Below are 25,158 nucleotides of genomic sequence, written 5' to 3'. Positions count from 1 at the left end.
TTCCAAGGTAGGCTGTGGGCCAAAATTTGCCCTGTTTCACGCTGACTTTGAATGTTTTAGGTGAGACATGTACCTTCCCACCAGCCTGCCTGTTTCTACCACTGACTGCTTTTATATACATGTTGGGCACCTGCTCTTCTCAGGCATTAACATCCTGTGTCCAGGAAGTCTTAAACCTGTGGTGATTGGTAGGACATACTTCTTCCTATGGGGGAAAAAAAAAATACAAGAAAGGCCTCCGATCTCCTGAAAATACGGTCAAACACCAGCATCTCAGCTGAAGCTATTCAACAGGGAATCAGGGCGCCTGGGTGGCTCAGTGGGTTAAAGCCTCTGCCTTTGGCTCAGGTCATGATCCCAGGGTCTGGGATCGAGCCCCACATCGGGCTCTCTGCTTGGCAGGGAGCCTGCTTCCCCGTCTCTCTCTGCCTGCCTCTCTGCCTCCTTGTGATCTCTGTCTGTCAAATAAATAAATAAAAGCTTTAAAAAGATAACTAAAAAAAACAAAAAACAAAAAACAAAAAAACAGGGAATCAGTGGCAGCAGTCCTAAGAGGTCACTGATTGGGAGCATGGTACCCCAGATAAAGGATGGTTTCAAAAGTCAAACAACCGAAAGGCAAATGATGTCACTAGAATTCATTCTTTTAACATTAATTACATATTTTCCTATCTGCTAAGAATAGGGATCACCCTGGCCAGAGACGGGGAAACAAGCTATATTTAGCTAAGGGTCTAGACAAGCAGATCCTGAACAACCAGGACCCCTAATACAAAGAAAGGACCACAAGTCAGAGAGAGAAGGAGGAAAAGCAATTCTCTTCTTAAATGAGAATCTATCAAACTTCGGTAAGACATAAAATGATTCAAAAATCCCTCAACCATCCGTGACTGATAAATGGAGAGACGGGGCCCATCAGACTGAATGAATGATCATCTCCGTGGCCCCCAGCAGAGCCAGCTCCGAAGTCTGAAGAGAAGCCGCGTGTTTGAGACTTAGCAAACATCTTCACCATTCACTGCACATCCGAGTAACGGGAGGCAGCATGGGTGCAAGAGGAGAATATTTATAAATGTAAAGAGACGCATGGAAGCTTCAGGAATAAGGCAGAACAGCATGGGGCACTATCAGCCAGACACTGCACCCAGAGCTTTCTAAATAAACGCTGCTTGGCTAGAGAAAAAGGGAAAACCAACGGCAGCTTCATCTGAAGAACATGGTTGCTGTAAAGCTGTAGACAATCAGAGTTGCCAAGGACATGTTAGCATAGGGTATTTTTTTTTGTCATGCGAAATGCTCAGAGTCAACAATCCAGAGAGCAGGGGAACAGAAGAGACTAAACCCAGGTGTGCCTCAACACCTCTGACACCCAGCAGTGCATCCCAAAGGTCTGACCATCCCAGAGCCAAGGCACAGGAGAACTTGAAGTCTCTAAAAGATGGGCCAGATGAACTGACTTGGGTTCAAACATCAACTTCTTCAAGAAGAAAGTTATATACAGTCGACCCTTGAACCTACATCAGTCCGAATCCAAACCAGTTGGGTCTTTATGTCCTTGTTTCTCCAAGTATGGTCACCAACCTGGGAGCTTGTTAGAGATGCAGAAATTCGGGTCTCACCCCAGAATCTGCATTTTTAACAAGAACCCCCCCCCCCCGCCAAGGAATCTGTATGCATACTTAGTGTGAGAAGCAGTGTTTTCCACCATACCTTGAGGAAAGAAAGAAAATTAACACTCATGAGGAACTCAGGTATGTTATAAAGGTCTACAATGCCCACAATTTCAGGAACCTGGAACACATGCTAGCATCTCACCAGGAGCAGCCCCGGCCCCAAAAGTCTGGATGCACCTCCCCCCACCACTCCATTTTCCCCAGTATTGTATTACTCTCACATGATTTCATTTGCAAACCAATACAGAATTAAAATGAAAATGTGTTTTCTCTAGCTTATTTTGACAAGTCTGGTTTCATAATACCATTCAAACACCCAATGGAACAATTTAAAAGATAACAAGGACAAGTTCAGCTGAAATCAGACCAGGGTAGGGGCACCTGTGTGGCTCAGCTGGTTAAGCTTCCAACTCTTGATTTCAGCTCAGGTCGTAATCTCCGCACAAAGCAGAGTCTGCTTGAGATTCTCTCTCCCTCTCTCCTTCTGCGCCTCCCCCCACTTACTGCATATGCAGGCATGCTCTCTAAATACATAGATAGATAGATAGATAGATAGATAGATAGATAGATAGATAATCTTTTTTAAAAATTTTAAAAAATATGAAATCATACCAAATTAAGGGGTGGACCAAACTAGCAAACAGTGAGCCCCATAATATCATTTGTCTAAGTCAAGAATAGATAACCAGTTAATTCACTTATCTACACAATATTTGATCCCATATATAAGTGATTCCATAACAATACATATCACTCCCACTGAAACAGTTAATACCAAGGTTGAGGTTTCTAAAGCTGTGTCTTGATATCAAGTATCTGGGAACGATTTGTCAAACACATGCCCATCAACAGCAAACCTTAGCCTCTGCCAATAGTTCTGAGACCAGCAGACCAACAATTCCCGGAATTCACCTGTTACAACTGGCTTGCCTTTTGGACCCCATCACATTACTTAACAGATGTGAGTAAGAAGGATTTCTTTAATTTCTGAGATTTAAAATCCATTAACAGTCTTTGCCAAAAGCTGTCAGAGGGGGAAATTATAAAAGAAAAAATTTTAAAAACCAAGAACTAATGATTATCTCCCTCATGTTAAAAAAGAAAAAAAAATCCTTTGAAAAAAAAAATTTAACACTCATTTCCTGACAAAGATAATCAAGAAAATAAGGATTGGGGTGCCTGGGTGGCTCAGTTGTTAAGCATCTGCCTTTGGCTCAGGTCATGTTTCCAGGCTCCTGGGATCGAGCCCCTCACCGGGCTCCCTGCTCAGCAGGAAGCCTGCTTCTCCCTCTCCCACTCCCTCTGCTTGTGTTTCCTCTCTCGCTGTGTTTCTCTGTCAAATAGATAAATAACACCTTTAAAAAAAATAAATTTAAAAAAAAAGAAGGATTGATGGACACTGCCTACTTGACAAGTTAGGATAAGGTATAAAGTTATATTCAAAAGAGAAAAGTATTGTATCAAAACATATTCATTAATTCATCAAATATTTATTATCACAACATCTTCTACATGTCAGGTACTGCTCTTCTGAGGAATACGGCAGTGAACATGCCCTACTAAGAATGTAGTCTAGGGGGACGCCTGGGTGGCTCAGTTGGTTGGACGACTGCCTTCGGCTCAGGTCATGATCCCGGAGTCCCGGGATCGAGTCCCACATCGGGCTCCCAGCTCCATGGGGAGTCTGCTTTTCCCTCTGACCTTCTCCTCGCTCATGCTCTCTCTCACTGTCCCTCTCTCAAATAAATAAATAAAATCTTTAAAAAAAAAAAAAAAGAATGTAGTCTAGGGGTTATCATCGAGGGGCAGCCCAAGGCAGACATCGGGTACATCTTGTTCTGTTAATGTCTTAGCCCCAACTCATCATGCCGATCAGCATGTGGTAGGGAACTCGTCACCATCATCTAAGGAATAAATGAAACCGAACTCTCCATTTTACTGCTGTTAGAATCTTTCTTCTCTGGGCAGCCAATATCTAAATTAAAACTGTGACTTTTTTTTTTCACTGTCAATTCAACAGATTTAATTATGGGATATTGATTTTTCCTATCATCTCTGTCTTGGCAGGGGCCTCTGTACTGCTGCTGTCTGCTTTGGATTAAAAGTCACTGTACTTTCCTTGTTCGGGAGAAACCTTTGATGAGAAAATTCCATGTAAAGCTCAAAACCATTACCACTGAGAAAAATAATTTTTTTTTAAATAAAATGGCTGTGGGAGTTCTATTCTCTTTTCCTAAATGCAAGAGTTGATGAAGAAGTTTATAGCTGAGACCTCCCAAGGAAGCTCAGAAATTAGGGTTCTTTAGTAGGCCAGGAGATTAAATAACACCCCATGTTTCTCTTCCTGTGTGGAAAGAATTCATAGCTCTTTACTTTTTCTCTTATTCTACGCCTCAGAGACTTATTTCATTTTAAGGTCATTTTTCCTTATGGACCAGAAAACAGACCATGCATTTACATCTCCCTGATGAGTTCATCAAGCCAAAAGTTATCTCCAGGGAATAACAACTCCTCCCTTCCCTGCTAGCTAGGAGAAGTTGCCAGAAAGGTGATTCTCTGTTTTCTCCAGAGGATGTCAGTGTGTTTAACTCTGGTGTATAATAAAATCCAGATGAGTCTCTTGAGGCAAGGAAAACAGATGTAAAAAAATTCTTTCTGCTGATTGGTCTTTATGGGTTCCTGGACCTAATTCTGACCTGGAGAGATGGGAGTGTTTCCTCCAGACAAAACACCAAGCAATTCTCAGAAGACCAGAAGGTATCTGAGAATTCACCTCAATTCTGACACTACCTAGAGATAGCATCAGATTCCACAGTCCTACAAGATACCCCCCACCCCCATGCCCCAGGCTTCCCTGTACTTCTGACCTACCAGCCACAGACTGGAGGTTCCAATGACTTCCTCCTTAGGCTTGATTAATTTGCTACAGGGGCTCACAGAACTCAGAGAAACACTTGCGTTTACCAGTTTATTAAGGATATGATAAAGGATACAAATAAGACCCAGATGAAGAGATGTAGAGGGTAAAGTGTGGAGAAAGGGCACGGAGTTTCCTGGCCTTCTCCAAGGCACCGCCCTCTCTAGTCTCCATGGGCTCACTAACCTGGAGGGTCAGCTAACAGTTCTGAGGCCAGTCGGCCAACAATCCCCGGAAGTCTCTACGGAAGCTTCAAGGCAGGGTCATAATTAACTAAGTCTTTGCCCATTGCCTGATTCAACCTTCAGCCCCTTTTCTCTTCACTGAGGTCTGGAGATAAAACTCTAAGTTACAATCCTCCAATCACATGATTGGTTCTCCTGGCAACCAGTCTCTGCCACTGAGTGGGGTCCAAAAGTCACGTCCATTAACATAACAAGATACGCTATAACAAGATATAGCCCATATCACAGGAAATTATCAGGGCTGTCGGAGCCAGGAACTCTGGACAAAAACCAAATACATATGAGAAACATATTTTAATCAACTGAATGACCAAACATGTATTTCTTATAAATCATGACTTCTTATAAGTCAGTTTCAGTAGCTGGGAAACATTAACTTTATCTCCTAAAAGCAACAGGATCACCAAGACCATCCTGGGTTAAAAGAAATGCAAGAGAACTATCTGGGAACACTGGAGTTCCTTTTCCTTGAAGTCCTGGCAAGAGAAAGTGGAGAAAGGAATGATAACACTTACAGTGCTGAAGAGAAAGTCAGAAAACAAATTTTATTTTAGTCTTGGCTTTGACACTTGTTACCATGCGATCTTAGGCAAGTTTCTTAATTTTGCTTGGCTCAGTCATGTTAAAAGAAAAAAAAAAAAGATCAGGACACATGATCTCTATCCAAGGTGATTTTCTCCTTTAAAAAACCCCTAATTCTAGAAAAAAACTTTCAAAAGAAAAGAGAAAGAAAGAGGGAGATACACAAGGGGGGAGGAGAAGAGGGAGGTGGGCTATACAGTTTTATTTTTTGAAACACAGATTCATAAAAGAGAAATTGTCCAAGATTTATCACCTCATACCTGAATTGCAGCCATGGCCTCCCCACTGGCTTTCTCCTCTCCTATCTCTCATCATCTTTCTCTCCCAATTTGACATAATTCCAAAATGATATCCAAATTCTTTCAATGGCTTCCCATTACCTCAAAGAGGATGTGTAAACCACTTTGGCTGGCATTCAAGATCTACAAACTGGTCTCAGCTCACTAATCCAACTTAACCTCTTATTACCGCCCAACCGAAATCCACGGTGACAGGCAAGCCAGATTTCCTGGTTGTTCCCACAACACTTTGTGCTCGCCAACCCATTAAATCCTCTCAACTGCTCACGGAACCATGTCTGAAATCTGATTATTTTTTTTCTCTTTTTCTTAGTCTAACCCTCTTTCACAGAACTTCCCAAGCCCTGCCTCTTCCATGAGTCTTAATTTGACTACTTCAATCCATAGCACTTACTCTAACTTCTGAAATCCCTTAGGAAAACAAAATGGTGAAAAGTTTATGGGTCTAGTCCCGGAAGTCGGACTGTTCATTCAAGTCTTGTTCTTACCCCTTACCATGTGAAGTTGGCCAAATAACTTACTTCACTAAATGTAAGACTCCTCAACGTCAGGTAAGAAATGACCCTGACTCTCAATCTTTACCTGAGGATAAAATTAGTAGATAACTCACAGGGTTTTATTTCCTTTTTTCCTCAGAATTAAGTGATGTGACACATGGAAGACGCTTAGCACAAAATGGTTAGTACACAGTTCCTGATCAATAAATATTTGGATTTTTAAGAGCAACTCTTCATAGCATTCATATTTGCATCACCATCAAATACTATCCTAAGCTTTCACTTAAGTCAAGTACGTATTTACATTATAAATCGCTGGAGGAAAAACCAATTTGTATGTTTATTGAATGTGCTGCAGTCCTTAACATCACGCCCTACGTTTAATGACTCTCTATAACTACTTGTTATATAAAAGCTTAGAGACAAATTAGACCATCAATAGACGACATTTTTTTCTTTTTTGAGACTTTCAGTGTAGCATACAAGGAAAATTAAAATAAAAGAGGACAAAAAAGCTGTATTTATCACTTCATCCTCAAAAAGCTTCCGTTTCATACCTGAAGAGACAGTGTAGGCGTACATATCTATCCCATGTCACATTATTACCAGCAAGAACTTGACCCCTGGTCTTTCACCAAATTGAACATAGGTGGTTTAGAAGTCTGGAAATTTCTTTACCCAAAACACAATCTTCTAATATCTTCTTTTTGTCTCATTTGCTATCTTCATTCTCTGTTGACATACTCTGTACCATTTTCGTTTACTTTTTCTTTCTTTCTTTTTTTTTTTTTAAGATTTATTTATTTATTTATTTGCCAGAAAGAGAGTGCGGGAGAGAAAGAGAGCAAAAGTACAAGCAGGAGGGAGCAGCAGGCAGAGGGAAAAGCAGGCTCCCCGCTGAGCAAGGAGTCTGATGTGGGGCTGGATCCCAGAACCCTGGGATCATGACCTGAAGGCAGACACAGATGCCTAACCAACTGAGCCACCCAGGAGTCCCTCCAAACCACTTCTTGCAGGAAAGGTCTTGTGTTGGCTTTAATCTTATCCATTCCTTGAAGCCCATTTGGATTCTTCAGCTGAACTTCTCTCTCTCTCTCTCCCTCTCTTTCTCTCTCTCTCTCACACACACACACACAGACACACACACACAATTCCTGGAAAATTCCAGGCTAAAAAAGAAAAAAAGCAAAGGAACTGCTTACTAGATTTCATAACCAAAGAAGGAGTAGGACTACCTTCTCTCTGTTCTAGAAACAAGCTCCCCCGTTCCTTTGGTTGCTCTGACCAAAACCAAATATCTTCTAGTGACCTTCCATATTCAGTGCCTCCTTATTTCAGACCCTAATCCCATTTGCCAGCCAACCTCACATGCTCTGGCTTCAAAATAGATACAGAAACCAAGTACAGCTCACCACCTTCACTGTCACTGCCCTGCCACAATCGTCTCTTACCTATACCACTACAAAAGCCCAACTATTTCTGGTTTTGATCATGCCACCCCCCTTCCTCATCATCTAGTCTGCATACAACCGCCTGAGACCCTTGTGATTTCTTTTTTATTTTTTTAAGGATTTTGTTTATTTATCTGACACACAGAGAGAGAGATCACAAGTAGGCAGAGAGAGAGGCAGAAGCAGGCTCCCTGCTGAGCAGAGAGCCTGATGCAGGGCTCGATCCCACGACTCTGGGATCATGACCTGAGCCGAAGACAGAGGCTTAACCCACTGAGCCACCCAGGTGCCCCCCTTGTGATTTCTCTGCTCTAAACCCTCCAGTGGCTTCCAAACTCATTCTGAAGGGCACCTGCCCCAGAAGGCCTACTCTCATTTTTCACTGTGTTTTCCCCTCCTGGGGCTCAGGGGCTCCCTTCCCTCAACCCACACTAGCTTCTCTGTGCTCAGGGCACACTTCACCCTCAGGGTGTTTGCATTTACTGTTCCATCTACCTGATAGTCTCTTTTCCCAGATATGCATGGCTTTTTCTCTCAGATTTGTACACAAATATCATGCTATCAGAGATCATCTTTCTCCCCCACCCCCACAATGCCCCTCCACCCTCTGTTCTCATTTACTTCATTTTCATCACTGCATTTACCACTCTCTGCCATTCTAGTCTGTAGCCCCCTCTAGTTGAGTTTGTGTTCAATCTTCCCACTGGAGGATAGGTTCGGTGATGACATGGAACTTATAACTACTGTATCCTCAGCACTAAGAACAATTGCTGGAACATGGCAGGCACATAATTGATAGTGAATGAATAAAAGAATGAGTGAATGAATGAATTAATGAATTAATTAAAAAAAGGAATGAATTCTCCTATCTCTAGTTCCTGGGAAGCATATATGTATGGTCAGAGCACATTTAACTTTCAGAAAGGGTATGACTGAGTATGGATATAGTATGAATGGCTCCTCCCTGACATGGTCAGATCCCTATCTTTTTATTGATGAAGAAGTAAGCTCAATCCTTTCCAATGGCCTAGCTCCCTCAGAAATACTGGGTGCTTTAGCTTATCTTCACTAAGACCCAGAATAAAATCAGACAGATTTATCATTAGCAGCTTGGTTCCATTATTTTATTCAGGGAATCATCTCATCAATATGGGAAATCAAAACATCCTTCTAGCTAGGTCTTACAGACCAGAAAAAAAAAATTATCTTTGATCTCCTGTGTATTTTCAACTAAAATATACACTTCAATCTAAACATATTTAATATAACTTTTACCATCTCTCTATCAAAGAGAGTAATGTCGAAGTTATAATAGTTCACAGGAAAATTCTCCTCTATAAGATAATATCTGCTTTCCTCTTCCTTGCTCCTCCTTTAAAGTAAGAAAATCATTCCCCCCCAAAAAAAATTAGGTAATGAAATGTACACATTTATTCATTCAGTGCCAATCCCTTTATCCTAAAGCCAGAAGCAATCCTTTAGACACCATTGCCCCCTTCCTTCCCCAAGATATAGATTGGGTATCCACAATTACAGGAAGGTGTTGTTTTCTCCTTTCACTCTGTCATCTGTTCTAAACTTGCATTTCACTGGTCTCTGACAAGGATAGTGCAGCAGATGGCAAATGAAATCTAATTAGTGGTATCTTACAAGTTGTGTCAAGACTCTTCGATAAGGTTGTTTTGTTGAGAAGCCACTGCATGAGTGTAAGCTCTGTCCCCTGATTATAAGCAAAAGGAATCAGAAGCACTGGTCTTTATTATACCTAGTTCAGAGCTTGCCAAGTGGAAAGAGCCTTTTTCCCAGGAGCATTTGTCAAAAACAATCAGAGGCAATTGTTGAACATCACAGATACCTGAGGCAGTGGAGAGCAGTTGGCAAACAATGAACTAACCACAAAAAATGAAACTGAAAGTTGGGAAAGAAAAGTTTGTAAGGGGATGTGAAATGCTCTCACCTATTCCTCCTGGGAGTATAAATGCACTGGATTACACACACACCTGGCCTATGTGCATGCCCATGCTCAAGAAGGACCTGAGAAGGCCCTGGGCGCTCACCTGTTTTTAAACGTGAAGCTCTGCACAAGCAGGAAGTGAAGACTAAGGCAGAATATATATAAACTGCCTGACTGAGTGTCAAAGGCATGCCCCCTACAGGCTCACGTGCTCCCCAGCAGAGGCTATGGGACTCATCAGTTCCAGGCAACCAAGAAAATCTCCACCTAATAATTAAATCGATCATGAAGCTAGCCAAGTAGAAACTTCAGTGGCTACACATGACAAATAATATAGACTTTAGAGACTTGGTTCAACAAAGTTACTAAACAAACAGCAAACTGGTAGAGGGGAAGGACCTAATTTATAGAATTGTTAACACTATGCAATTTAAAATGTCTACTTTTCAGCCAAAAATTACTAGACATGCCAAGGGTGGGGGGGGAAAGAAAAGCAAAAAAAAAGACCCATACCTAGGAAATAAAGCAGCAAACAGAAACTCCCCATGTAATCTCGGATATTGGACTTACTGACAAAGATTTAAATCTGCTACTGTAAAAATGTTCAAGGAACAAAAGAAAACAAGGTCTGAAAAACTAAAGGAAATTATGAAAATGATGTTTCTGTGCATAGTTATTATTATGAGATAAAAATTACATGAAAGAACCATGTAGAAATTCTGGGGTTGAAAAGTACAGTAACTGAAATGACAAATTCACTAGAGGTATTCAGCAGAAGTCCTGAGCAGGCAAAAGAAATAGCCAATGAACATGAAGATAATTCAGTTGGGATTATCCAGTCTCAGGAACAGAAAGGAAAAAAAACAAAAAAACAAAAAAACATTAACAGTCTCAGATACCGTTAAGGACATCACCAAGTATACCAACATGCACCTAACAGGAGTCACAGAAAGAGATGAAAGAGAGCGACAAAGAAACAAAGAATAGTTGAAGAAATAATGACCAAAAACTACCTGTATTTGATGGAAGCATTAATCTACAGGTCTAAGAAAGTCATCAAACCCCAGGACAGATAACTCAGGGTGCAGTTAGACACATCATAATCAAAATGTTAAAAGACCAAAAAAAAAAAAAAGAAGAAGAAGAAAGAAAGAAAGAAAAAACCAATAGATGGAGGCCTGGGTAGCTCAGCCAGTTAAGCATCTGCCCTTGGCTCGGGTCATGATCCCAGAGTCCTTGGACAGAGCCCTGCATTGAGCTCCCTGCTTGGTGGGGAGCCTGTTTCTCCCTCTCCCTCTGCCTGCCACTCCCCCTGTTTGTGCTCTCTCTCTATATCCATCAAATAAATAAATAAAATCTTAAAAAAAAAAAGAAAATCTCAATAGAGAAGTGACTAATCTTATACAAGAAATCGACAGTGAGATTAAAACTAATTTCTCATTAGAAACATTGGAGGCCTAATGATGTACTATATGTTGACTAATTGAACATAATAATAAAAAATTTTAAAAAAAAGAAGAAAAAAAAAGAAAGAAAGAAACATTGGAGGCCAGAAGGTCATAAAATAACATATTGGAAGTATTGAAAGAATAAGACTGCCAACCGAGAATCATGTCTAGGAAAACAATCCTTTAAAAAAAATGAAGGAGAGGGGTGCCTGGGTGGCTCAGTGGGTTAAGCCGCTGTCTTCGGCTCAGGTCATGATCTCAGGGTCCTGGGATCGAGTCCCGTGTCAGGCTCTCTGCTCAGCGGGGAGCGTGCTTCCCTCTCTCTCTCTCTCTACCTGCCTCTCCATCTACTTGTGATCTCTCTCTATCAAATAAATAAATAAAATCTTAAAAAAAAATGAAGGTGAAGCCTGATGATCACAGATCTTTACCCCTGGTGCAAATAATACATTATATGTTAATAAAAATAGTTTTTAAAAATGAAGGAGAAATTAAGAAGATTCCAGATAAACAAAAATAGAAAGTTCATTACTAACTGCTCGGTCTTACAAAAAATTCTAAAGGAAGACTTTCAGGCTGAAATGAAAAAACAAAAAAGAAATATAGGAAACAAATAACAAAATGGCAGCTATAAATCTTCCCTGATCAATAATTACATTAAATATAAATTAATTAAACCATTCAATCTAAAGATAGAGATGTACAGAATGGATTTTTTAAATAATTTTTTAAAGATTTTATTTATTTGACAGAGAGAGACACAGCGAGAGAGGAAACACAAGCAGGAAGAGTGGGAGAGGGAGAGGCAGGCTTCCTGCCTAGCAGAGAGCCCAATGGGGGGCTCAATCCCAGGACCCTGGGATCATGACGTGAACCGAAGGCAGACTCTTAATGACTGAGCCACCCACGTGCCCCAAGAATGGATTTTTAAAAAATAAGTGTTACAGCTGTAAGCTGTCAACAAGTATATTTTGTATTCAAAGATACAACGGATTAAAAGTAAAAGGATGGAAAAATATATACCATACAAACAGCAATTATAAGAGATTGAGGGCTATACTAGTATCAGAGAAAATAGACTTTAAGCCAAAAAGTTTTGCAAGAGGCAAAAAAGGTTATTATAAAACAGTAAAGAGTCAGTTCATTAAGGAGTTATAACAACCATCAACATATGTACCGGCAATGACAGCCATAATATATGAAGTCGAAACTGACAGAAACAAAGTGAGAAATAGACAATTCAAGCATAATAGTTGCAGACTTCAATTCCTCACTTTTGGTAATTAAAGGACAACTATGTAGAAGATAAACAAGAAAAGATAAGACTTGCCTAGCACTGTAAACCATTTAGACTAACACAACTACTGAACACTTAGTCCAAAAACAGAAAAATGTACATTCTTCTCTAGTGCACACGGAGTATACTCCAAGAAAATAACCATATCTGAACAATGGCTAGACCCTCAAGGTCCTGAAAACTTCACTTTCAGATTCCTTAGAGACTTACATTATCCCTAACCCCCACTAACTGAAAGGATATAATCAGTCACTCCTTAAAATCCCAGTGCCCAATCCTGTCCCTGTGCTGTATAGAAAAAACACTTTTTGCACCAGAAAAAAAAAAGTCTAAATAAATGTAAAAGATTTAAAATCACACAAGGTAATTTCTGTGATCCAAAGCAAATGAAATCAGAAATCAATAACAAAGAGAACCTTAAGAAATTCACAAATATGTTGAAAATAAACAGTGTATCACTAAATAATCAATGGGCCAAAGCAGAAATCACAAGGGAAATTAGGAAACTTTTTGAGAGCATTGCAAAGAAAACACAATGTATCAAAAGTATGGGACACAGCAAAAGCAGTGCTTAGAGGAAAATATATAGTTACAAGTACCTGTATTACAAAAGACCTCAAAGCAACAACCCAGCTTCCACCTTAAGAAACTAGGGGGAAGGGCCACCTGGGTGGCTCAGTGGGTTAAGCCTCTGCCTTCAGCTCACATCATGATCTCGGGGTCCTGGGATCGAGCCCCGCATCGGGCTCTCTGCTCAGCGGGGAGCCTGCTTCCCCCTCTCTCTCTCTCTGCCTGCCTCTGCCTACTTGCGATCTCTGTCTGTCAAATAAATAAATAAAATATTTTTAAAAAAAGAAAAGAAAAGAAAATACCACAAACAATTGTACAAGAACAAATTAGAAAATCTAAAGAAGTCAGGGCCCCTGGGTGGCTCAGTCAGTTAAGTGTCAGCTCATGATTTTGGCTCAGGTCATGATCTTGGGGTGGTGAGATCAAGCCCTGTGTGGTGCTCTGCCTTCAGCGCAAAGGCACCTTGGGATTCCCTCTGTGCCTACCTCTGCTCACTCGTCCTCTCTCTCTCTCTCGCTCTCTCAAATAAATAAATAAAAATCTTTAAAAAAAGAAAAGCTAAAGGAAGTAGATTATATAAAAAAGGCACAAACTACTACATTAGATTCACAGAGAAACAGGGAATTGGAACATAACTATAATAAAGAAACTGAATTAATAGTAAAAAATGTGGGTTTTTTTTTTAATGTTTCCACAAAAGAGAGCACAGGAACGTAAGACTTCATTGGTAAATGCTACTCAACTTTTAAGAATTAAAATCGATTTTTCACAAACTCTTCCAAAATATAAAAGGAGAAAAACACTTTTCAACTCATTCTGTAAGTCTAGTACTAACATTGGTACCAAAACCAAAGATATCACAGAAAAGAAAACCAAAGATCAATATTCTCTAGAAATGTAGATCTTCATATCCTCCACAACATAACTGTCAAACCAAATTCAACAATGTATGAAAATGATTATACATGTTGTTCACAAGCAAGTGGGATTTGTTCTAGAATTGGAAAGTCTGTTCAATGTGAAAATCAATGCATGCTGAAAATCAATCAATGTAATATACTGTATTAATAGAATAAAGGACAAAAACACACATTATCATCTCAGTACATCCAGGAAACCCTTTTACAAAGGGCAATACACTTTCATGGTAGAAAACATGAAAAAATAAACTATGAATAGAAGAGAAATTCTTCAACCTAACAAAAGGATATCTATGAAAAACCCATAGTTGTCACTAGATTTAATGGTGAAAGGTTGAAAGTTTTCCCTAAGACCTAGAATGAACCAAGAGTGACTTCTCTCACCACATGTCCTCAACATCATACTGGGTATGTTAGTCAGAAAAATCGGGTATGAAATGAAATAAGAAGCATCCAGAGTAGAAAGTAAGAAATAATCTATCCTTACTGGCAGATGAATAATGCTATATATAGAAAATTCTCAAGAACCTATAAAAAAAAAAACTAGAGCTGATAAATATATTCAGAAATAATACAGGATACAAGATCAAAGTGCAAACATGAACTATATTTCTGTATATTAAGCAATAAACCTGAAAATAAAATTTAAAAATAATTCAACTTATGGGGCACCTGGGTGGTTCAGTGGGTTAAAGCCTCTGTCTTTGGCTCAGGTCATGATCCCAGGGTCCTGGGATCGAGCCCCGCATCGGGCTCTCTGCTCAACAGGGAGCCTGCTTCCACCTCTCTCTCTGCCTGCCTCTCTGCCTACTTGTGATCTCTGCCTGTCAAATAAATAAATAAAATCTTTAAAAAAAAATAAAAATAATTCAACTTATAATAGCATCAAAAAGAATAAAATACTTTGGAATCAATTTAATCTAGGAAATACAAGAATTGTACACTAAAAACTACAAAAAATTATTGAAATTAAAGGACACCTAAATAATGGGAATATCTCCTGTATATAAATGTGAAGACTTAATAGAGTTAAAATGGCAATTCTTCCCACATTGACCCCAAAATTCAACACAATCTCTATCAAAACTTTAGGCAACTTCCCCCCCACCCCAGAACTCGATGACCTGAACTTAAAATTCTTATGGCCATACATGGGACACAGACTAGACAAACAATCTTGAAAAAGAAGAACAAAGTTGAAGAATTCCTATTTCCAAATTTTAAAGTCTACTACAAAGATAGTTATTAAGATAGCACGGAACTGGTATAAGGATAGACATATAGCTCAAGGGATATGGAACTGAGCATCCAGAAATAACCATCACATTTTTTGGTCAGTTGATTTACTACAAAGGTGCCAAGACAATTCAAGGAGGAATGAATAGTCTTTTCAATAAATGGTGCTAGGAAAACTTAATATCCACATGTAAAGGAATGAATTTGGATCCTCACCTCAAATCGTACATAATAATTAAGTCTGAATGGATCCTCAGCCTAAATATTAAGAGTAAAATTATTAAATTCCTAGAAAGAAACACAGAATCACATCTTTGTGACCTTGGATTAAGCAATGGTTTCTCAGATATGGCACCAAGAGCAAAAGTGACAAAAGAAAAAAAAAGCAGATAATTGGATTCCATCAAAATTAAAAACTCTTGGGCATCAAAGGACACCATTAAGAAAGTGAAAGACATCCCACAGAATGGAAGAATATATTTACAAATCACATACCTGATAAGACAACCCAATTAAAAACTAGGCAAATTATTTGAATAGACATTTCTCCAAAAAAGACATACAGATGAGCAATAAGCACATGAAAATATGGTCAACATCGTTAGGTAAACACAAATCAAAACCATAATAAGATACCACTTCACACCCACTAGAATGGCTAACACAAAACAGAAAATAATAAAGAATGTGGATAAATTGAAAATCTTGTACATTCTAGTGGAATACAAAATGTTCGGCTATTTTGGAGTAGTTTTGCAGTCCCTTAAAATGTCAAGGATAGAGTACCCCTATGACCCAGGAGCCTCTCCTAGAGACCCAAGAAAAGTGAAAAACATATGTTCGCATAAAGTCTTATACATGGATGTTCATGGCAGCATTACTCATAGCAACCAAAAAAGTAGGAACAAGCCAAATGACTATCAACTGATGAATAAACAAAAGTGGTATGCCCATTCAATGAATATTATTAAATCATTATTAAGTCAAACATGCAACTTGGATGAACTTTGAAAACACCACGCTAAGTGAAAGATTCCAGATATAAAGAACAATATATTATATACACTATTTTTATGAAATGTCCAGAACAGGCAAATTCATCAAGACAAAATACATTAGTGATTTCCAGGGACTGTGAGGATGGGAGAATTGAGAATGGCTACTAATAGGCATAGCACTTCCACTGCCGTAATGAAAATGTACTGAAATAAGATAGTGGTGATGATTTTATCACTTTGTGAATATATATATTTTTAAAATATTTTATTTATTTATTTATTTTATTTGAGAGACAGAGGAAGCGGAAGCACGGGGAGACGCAGAGGGAGAAGGAGAAGCAGGCTCCCTCCTGAGCCCAGAGCCTGACACAGGGCTCAATCCCAGGACCTGGAAGTGATGACCTGAGCTGTTGTCAGATGCTCAATGGACTGAGGCACCCACACTTGGTGAATATATTAAAAACCACTTAGTTACACACTTGAAATGGCTGAACTGCATAGTATGTGAATTATACCCCAATTTTTAAATGAATCCCTAAAACTTGTGGAAAAAAAAACGCATTACATATTACAGAGACTCCATCAATTAGCCCTCTAACTACTGAGGTTTTACTCTATCAGCATATATACTGATATATGATATATATATGTATATATATGTATATATGATATACATATATCAGTTTTACATACTGAAATGTGGAATAACCTGTCTTCAATTTTTTTTAAACCTCAACTTTCCTATTTATTAATCATCTATCTGGAAATGAAGTGTAGAACAGCCTTACAAATAATGTTAGAAATTCTGAAGCTACACAGCTTGCTTTCCAAAATCTTTCACATATACCAAATCACAGCAATGATACATTAACATACATCTAACCTACTAAATATACTAATGTTAGGAACTACATTAATTTTGTATATCTTGATATCACTTGTTTATTAAGGGTCTTGCTTAAATTTTATCAGGTGTTTTGACTTGCCCTCAACTTTTTTTTTAAGATTTTATTTATTTATTTGAGGGAGAGAGAGAAAGAGAAACAGAGACAGACCATGAGCATGGGGGAGGAGGCAGAAATAGAGGGACAAGCACACTTCTCTGGAGCAGGGAGGTTGGCACGGGGCTCGATTCCAGGACCCTGAGATCATGACCTGAGCCAAAGGCACGGCTTAACCCACTGAGCCACCTCGCACCCGTGTCCTCAACTTTCTTGCCCACAGCATGAATCTCCAGCTTTCATTTTGAGGTCAAGCATAAGATGTCAGTAAATTCTCTGCAAGGTAATGGACATCAGCAAGCCCCGAGACAGAGACAAAACCTCCTTCCACAAATGTGGCATGAAAGGCACTTCCATCAGCTGGCACCATAAAGCTCTGAAGTCCTACCTATAGGATGGATATTTGTCTGTTCTTCAAGAGAAGAAAACAGTAGTACTAGCTGTCCATTGTGTCTGACCAGTCAGCAATGGCTTCCCACGCTGCGGTTACTTGGCTTTCTCTCATAAAAATAGCTCAGAGTGAAAACTGACAAGCTCTTTAGATAACCAAGGGAGTCACACCTGAAAAGCTGCTAGGTATTAGCAGAGGACATCCTTGATGCTATAATACAATGTTAATTAATTTGATCTTTCTGAAGGGAAAGGAGTATTCCCCACCATTTACATAACAATTCAATGTTTCAGATGCAGACTTGAAACTTGGGTCTCCTGGCTGCTAACCAGGTCACTACTTTCACTGAACACCTTGTGGACAGTTTAAGATGGTAGAATGATTTATTTACCACTTTAGCTTCCTTTAATGCATTTAAAAAATGCACAACTACGTATGAGCTAAACCGAAGCTCGAAACCTCATTCCATGGGGTGCCTGGCTGGCTCAGTAGGTAGAGCATGGAACTCTTGATCTTGGGGTCATGAGTTCGAGCCCCACGTTGGCCACAGAGCTTACTTTAAAACACACACACACTTCATTCTATAAACCTAGTTGAGAACTAAACTGTTTAAGTACCAATTAGTGGAAGTTGGAGGTTGCATCCTTTGTTTATTCCACAATAAATAAACCTATTCAATGTGCATTCCTTCTTTTTAGTCTGAATTAGCACCCTTTAAAGCTCTTACGGGCAGACTTGCTCTGGGATCTTTCCCTGGATTTTGAAATATCCCTTTGTAGCCTTGCACAGTGGCAGTATCGTAGCCAATGAGGTTTATCCAAGGTGCAATTACTGCTAATTGAAAATACCCCTTTGTGTAATCAGAGCTTCATGCTTCTATTTCACTTGGTTCCAAGTGTCCAGTCACAGACTCTCACCTTTGCCAAACCCATACCACTCCTCTTTCCTGCCACAATCCCCAGGCCTCCTGGTTCTTTCAGGATAGAACAGACAATATTCAGAATTAACAATGGCGACTCTTTCTACTCTAGGCAGAAGTAGTCATTAATCCTTTTGCCGACTTTTGTTGTTAGTCAGCTGTTGTGTGGGTAAGAATATCTGGGTAGTTAAAATTGTGTCTAGCCATTTGTACTAAATAGAAACTTAATTTGTACATATAAAAAGAATAAACAGAGGTCTCTTTACCCTTTGCTTCTCCTAGTCTTACAGAAAATCACATTAAAGACAAAATACTCTTTTATTTTCCCAAATTGATGATAATTATCCCTACCAGTATCTTGTATTCTTTGAAAGAATACACAAAACCAAAATAAAATACACCCTGTAATTCTCTGATATTGAAGGGATATAGGAGGTTAAAAAAAATACGAGTACAGAAACATCTTAAGACAATAAAAGAATTATACAAACATAAAGTAATATTGTTAATGTAGCATTACTTGAGGTTTTTATCTCCTCATAATGCCAGTTGCCAAACCCAATGATCAATCAAATCATGTGGCAAGTCTGGGAGAAAAATCTGGGAACACAGTGAACATCTGGTTGAAATTTCTCGCCAATGGGTGAGAAACACTCTTGTCATAGCTGGAAGTTTCTGTGCTCATTCTGATTCTAAATTATTCAATTTTATTGAAGAAGCATTTACGAAGCATCCTCTGCACCAAGCGCTATGATCAAGACCGAAGATAGTCAAGTGTAGAAGTGCCTTGAACATAATCTCAACTAGTTCACACTCTAGTTATCGAGGCCTGCCAACCAGAAACTGTAAATATGTGAAAGAGATATAACAGGGATATGGAAGCAATTAATTCTGAATCGGGGGTCAATTATAAAGAGGGAAGCATAACAGCCATTTATAATTATAAGTTAATGTGCTATGTCTCCCTGGGATATTTCTAATTATGAAATGAAGGACTCTATCTTCTGTTAATAGAATTTCCAATGTCTGTAAAATCTTAATGGAAGGGATTTTTATTTAAATACTGAAGACTGAATATATGCACTCATCCATTATATCTCCAGGAACCCCCCTCCAAAATTACTGTAAAGGATTTTAATAATATTCATAAATCTCCAAACACACAGAAAATAGAAGTCATGACAACAGACAAGAAATATCTAAATATTGAGAGACTGAAAGCAGATGGTCTAGTGCTATGTGAATTAGCAGATCAGAGATCCCTCAAATTTATACACCAAAAGGAAGCAAGCCAATTTACAAGAGAAAGAGATCAGAAAATGGTGCAAATGATGTCTCTGACATGAAGAAATACAGAAAACTTCCAAACACAGTATTGGTTGAAAGTCTGTATAAAAGGCATTCAGACCCTCAGATCCCATCCCCCATGTTATATGACTAAGAAAACTTTCTTTCCCTTCCATGTCAGAATACTGAAGACTTATTCTCATAACCATACAGAACCCACACATGGGGTCATCAAGCACAGATGGGAGAAGGGTGAAATGCCACACTGAAAACAGGAGGACACACTACAGTGAAAACTGAAAGAAACGTTCTTAAAAGCTGTCAAACAGAAAAGACAAATTTCTTTCAAATACATGTCAATTAATTTGCATGTAGATTTAACATTATTAATGATAAACACCTGAAAACAACAGAGAAAAAACAATTCGAAGTGTTGACTTTCCAGTTTGACAATTCTTAATTGTCAGGATGAAAATTCATTCAAGTGAGATGAAATAAGATATTTTCAGACATGAAATGAGCTTAGAGTTTCCTTCCCATAAATCAGTACTGAAAGAACTACTAAAGGATGTACTTTAGGAAGAAGCAAAAACAGCACACAGAGAGGAAGTGAGAGGCAAGTGGGTAAACTTATGTAACTGCAGAATTTAAAATAATTTACTTTCTTTGCTTCAGGTAAGTGGAATTAAAGTAAAAACAACATTAAAGAAGGTGAGAAACAGTGTTTAATGACTAGTTAGGTTTGCTCAAGTCCTCATCTCAGGTGGGAAAGTACAGAGATACTGCATAACTTTAGCTAATTTATGGAACTTAATTAACTTTATTTCTTTTTCAATTCTCATGTAGTTTTGGCTCTTGGGGCAATGTCATCACTTCAATATGGAAAAAAAGCTAGCTCAACACAAAATAGAAATTTGAAGTATAGGATGAGACAAAATCAAGGGCGGGGAAAGGAAGGGAATAGCAAAAGGAAGGGATGAGATATTGCCAAAAGACGAAGGATCTCCTTGTTCCCTCTCTGAAGGAATGACTCAAATATTTAGGTGGCAGTACACAGCTTTCCATATATATACAGCAGGACTGGGTTTTGTTAAGAAAAGGTGGGGATGGGACATTCCAGGGGTTTTGGGACCAAGGCCAGTCTCTCTTCTCTCTCTTGGCCCCCTTCTCTGACCAGGAGAGAAGGAAGGAATCCAACATGTGAAGGAGGTAAAGTAGGAAGGGGACGGGTCCTACTTGACAGTGTGTGGCAGACCCCTTGCCTAGCAAGTGGCTCCACTGGGAGCCCTGCAGGCAGTCAGAGCCGTGTACCTCCTTCTGTACCACATTCAGGACCAAGTCAATCACCTTGACAGCTCTACAGAGCAGTCCTTGGCCTGCCCCAGACTTACCAAAAACCAGGTTGTCTGGTCTCCCTATCTGGCTAAAAGGACCTGAACGAACAGAGTCCATCACGCTGGGTTCTAGATCCACCAAGGCAGCAAGAGGACTGTATCTGTGGCTTCATCATGACATGACACACAGAGATGTGGTCCAGCTGCAGGTCATTACAGGCAGATTCCAGTGGGGTCAATCCCAGGCTCATCAGTGATCACCTCCCAGAAGTCTGCACTGATCTCCTTGCCCCACTGACCAGCCTGGAAGAACAAGATTTCTCTCACGGTTAAAATTTATTTTAATCTCTCTGTTCACCTCAAGGTGTATATAGGGCAAGAAAATGGTATGTGATTCTTTTTTTCTATGCTGCCAGCTGCAGGCTAGAAGGATGGGACATGTCCTAGAGGCTGAAGGTTTCAACAGAGGAGCAGGAAGTTTCTGAGAGTGGAATTTAATTAACTTTAAAGGTTTATTTTTAAAGTGCATTAATGCTTTGTGCTCCTGAAATATTAACAATGTTTTATTGCTTTTTTTAAGAGATTTATTTATTTATTTATTGCCGGGGGAGGGCAGAGGGAGAGAGAGAATATCAAGCATACTCCACTCTGAGGTCACAAACTCACCAGGGGCTTCACCTGGAGGACCCTGAGAACATGACCTGAGTTGAAATCAAGAGTCCAAAGCTTGGGGCATTTGGGTGGCTCAGTGGGTTGAGCCTTTGCCTTCAGCTCAGGTCACAATCGCAGGGTCCTGGGATCGAGCCCCGCATCGGGCTGTCTGCTCAGTGGGGAGCTTGCATCTCCCTTCTCTCTGCCTGCTGCTCTGCCTACTTGTGATCCCTCTCTCTCTCTCTCTCTCTGTCAAATAAATAAATAAATTAAATCTTTAAAAAAAAAAAAATACAGTCCAAAGCTTAATCGACTGAGCCACCCAGGAACCCCAACAACGTTTTATTTCTTGTATGTGAGTTACGTGGAAGCTCAATTAGTGTTAAATTCACTTTCGTTGTGTGCAATTTTCTGTACGTATATTATACTTCAATATTTATTTAGTTAAGGAAAAATTTTTAAAAATAATTTAAAAAATGAGTAACTTCCAATCTGGCAGAGGGGAGAAACAATGGAATTTTTAGAAATCTGTAAGCCAACTGAGGTAGAAATGGTAGGCATAAAAAAAGTAAGCAAAGAAAAAAATTGTTAAGTAAATAGCATAAAATACGATGAAAGAAATAAATCCAAATAGATCAGTGCTTCCAGTAAACATAAAATTAAGTAATCTTTTAAAAGATGCTACTATTCATTGGATTTTCTAAAAACAAACAAACATCTGGGCTACATAAAATTTAGAAGAACAATACTTAAATTACCAGAGAAAGGTCGAAAACACTGGATCCTGATCCCATGCCCAACTTGTTGATTGGGATCCGGTCGTGAGATTGTCTAGAGTTACTGTAGTGCCATAACCACCTGAGGGCAGACATCAACACTGCATGTTTGCTACCACAGTACCTCACTGTCCTCGTACATATGGAAAGAAGGGTGGTTCTAAATAAAAGTATTAACACACAGACATAATCTTTTATACACAATGTAGTTTTTATATATAAAATATGTAGTTCATAAAAGTATATATACACATATATAGTCTTTTACTTGGGAGCATCGATCTTTGAAAAATAAATTTCAATAATTCCCATTTCATAACAGGTATACCAGGGGCCATTATTATTCCTGTGTTTGTTTTGTTTATAAAATAATTTGCACATACTGTAATGCAGAGAATAATGTGAAGAATACACTTAAAACTAATGCTAATATGTGACAAATGGTGATGCTTTTACATATTTGCTTCAGGTTTATTTTTAAACAGAAAATATTGAAGATAAGGGCTGAAGCCTCCTTGTATCCATTCAATATCCAATTTCCATCCTTTCCTCTCCAAGATTACAAATATACTGAGCTGGTGTTAGTCATTCATATCTCTCCATCTATCCATCTCTCTGCTTCTGATTTTGAATGTTCTCTTTGCTTTTTTTGGTCAAATTTTCTATGCCTGTATATGACTAACTTACAATGTCTTTGTAGAAAATGTTAATTTAAGGGGCACCTAGGTGGCTCAGTTGTTAGGCGTCTGCCTTTGGCTTGGATCATGATCACAGGATGCTGGGATCCAGCCCCGAGTCAGGCTCCCTGCTCCACAGGGAGCTGCTTCCCCCTCTCCCACTCCCCCTGCTTGTGTTCCCTCTCTCACTGTGTCTCTCTCTGTGTCAGATAAATAAATACTATCTTAAAAAAAAAGAAAATGTTAGTTTAAGTTCTCCATTAATTAAAAGTAAACACACATACATACCACCACCATCACCACCCAGAAAAATACCCTAAAATTAACAACAACAAAAAATCCTCAAATGTAACTTTTGCCACGTTGATCTACCAGCTTTTGTGAGATATTTGTCCAAAAAAAAAGAAAGAAAGAAAGAAAAGAAAAGAAACAAAAAACTCCCACTATGATTATGATCTTGTCGATTTCTGCTTGTAATTATTTTTGCTTCTGTGTTATGAAGTGATGTTGCTAGGGATATACATATTCATGGTTTTTGAGAGTTTCTTAGTGCATTGTTCCTTTGGGGGTTATATTTTTCTCCCTTTGTTCTGATTAATAATTTTGCTTGAATATTTTTTCCATGTAATAGTAATTGTCAGAGGTTTGTTACTCCATTTTCTCTCTTATTTTGTGTTTGCTGATCATCTCTCTTTTCCTATTTTATTCTTTTTTTATTCTGTGTGTGTGTGTGTGTGTGTGTGTGTGTATTCCATTCACCTTCTTTCTTTGGATTTACTCCATTTTTTTTTCCTTTTTGATCCTTGATTTGAAGAAATTCATTTTATAATATTTATCACTTATAATATAAATTTGATAAGTATTATTTTCTTATATTGTTACCTAGTTTGTAATTTTCAACATTATTTCTTTAAATCTATGGATTGATTAAATTCTGTCTTAGGTATCTGATGGTGGTAGAGGTGGCTATTAATGTTAAAATAAGTGTTCTTATAAACTTTGAGGTAATGCTTGATTTCTAATTCAGCCCCATTGTGATCAGGGAACCTGGACTAAATGGGAATAGTTCTTCGATATGTATTGAATCTCCTTTATGACATATATAGTATCTAACAAATTTTTATGAATGCTTAATACATGGTATAAATATGGACATATTCTCTGTTGGGAGCAGAATTATTTAAGATCAAGCTTCGATTATAGTACTTACATTTTTATCTTACTTTTTCTTTTTTTTTTTTTTTAAGATTTTTATTTATTTATTTATTTGACAGAGATCACAAGCAGGCAGAGAGGCAGGCAGAGAGAGAGAAGGAGGAGGAGGCAGGCTCCCTGCTTGAGCAGAGAGCCTGATGCGGGGCTTGATCCCAGGACCCTGAGATCATGACCTGAGCCGAAGGCAGAGGCTTTAACCCACTGAGCCACACAGGCGCCCCTCTTTTCTTTTTTTTTTATTTATCAGTTTCTAAAGAAAGTTTATTTAAAAATCCCAGTATTATTTGTCCTTAGAACTATTTTATCTTGTCTCATGTTTTTGTCCTAAATTTAATTTCTCCCCAATACTAGTATAGCTAAGTCAGATAGAAAAATATCTAGTGAATCTTTTTTTCCCCCAAAGATGCATTTTTGACCTTTCTCTGGTAATTTAAGTATTCTTCTTCTAAATTCTATGTAGCCGAGATGTTTGTTTTTAGAAAATCCAATACACAGTATCATCTTTTAAAAGATTACTTAATTTTATGTTTACCTGAAGCACTGACCTATTTGGATTAATTATTTTCATCGTATTTTGTGCTAAGCAGGGTGAGCAGGGTGTGAGGACTGGACCCCACACTACCAGGACTGTTCCCGTTCATCAGGACAGGAAGCATAAACCCAGCGTGTATTGGATGAGTCAGTCCTCTTCATGCTCAATCCCAATGCTTCAGGAGAGGCTCGTTTCATATTCAGTTCCAGGGCTGAACACATGACCCAGATCTGGCCAATCAGAGTGCCACATTCCTTCACATCCACTCCATGGTTCTTGGATGTGCGG

General features: G+C 38.8%; 1 protein-coding gene and 1 pseudogene across 1 annotated transcript in view; one reads left to right on the top strand and one right to left on the bottom strand.

The window, feature by feature from the left end:
• LOC116862616 (cytosolic carboxypeptidase 4-like) overlaps positions 1-25,158 on the bottom strand; it is a gene marked incomplete at its 3' end in the record, with an annotated part of 169,141 nt that overhangs the window by 29,171 nt on the left and 114,812 nt on the right. The window lies entirely within an intron of this gene.
• LOC116862618 lies at positions 18,257-18,386 on the top strand (annotated as a pseudogene).

Source organism: Lontra canadensis, unplaced genomic scaffold (genome assembly GCF_010015895.1).
Source record: "Lontra canadensis isolate GAN:19392208 unplaced genomic scaffold, GSC_riverotter_1.0 scaffold277, whole genome shotgun sequence".
NCBI classification, from domain to species: Eukaryota; Metazoa; Chordata; class Mammalia; order Carnivora; family Mustelidae; genus Lontra; species Lontra canadensis.
Note: the sequence above shows the minus strand (reverse complement) of the source record. Positions and strands in the feature narration are given on the sequence as shown.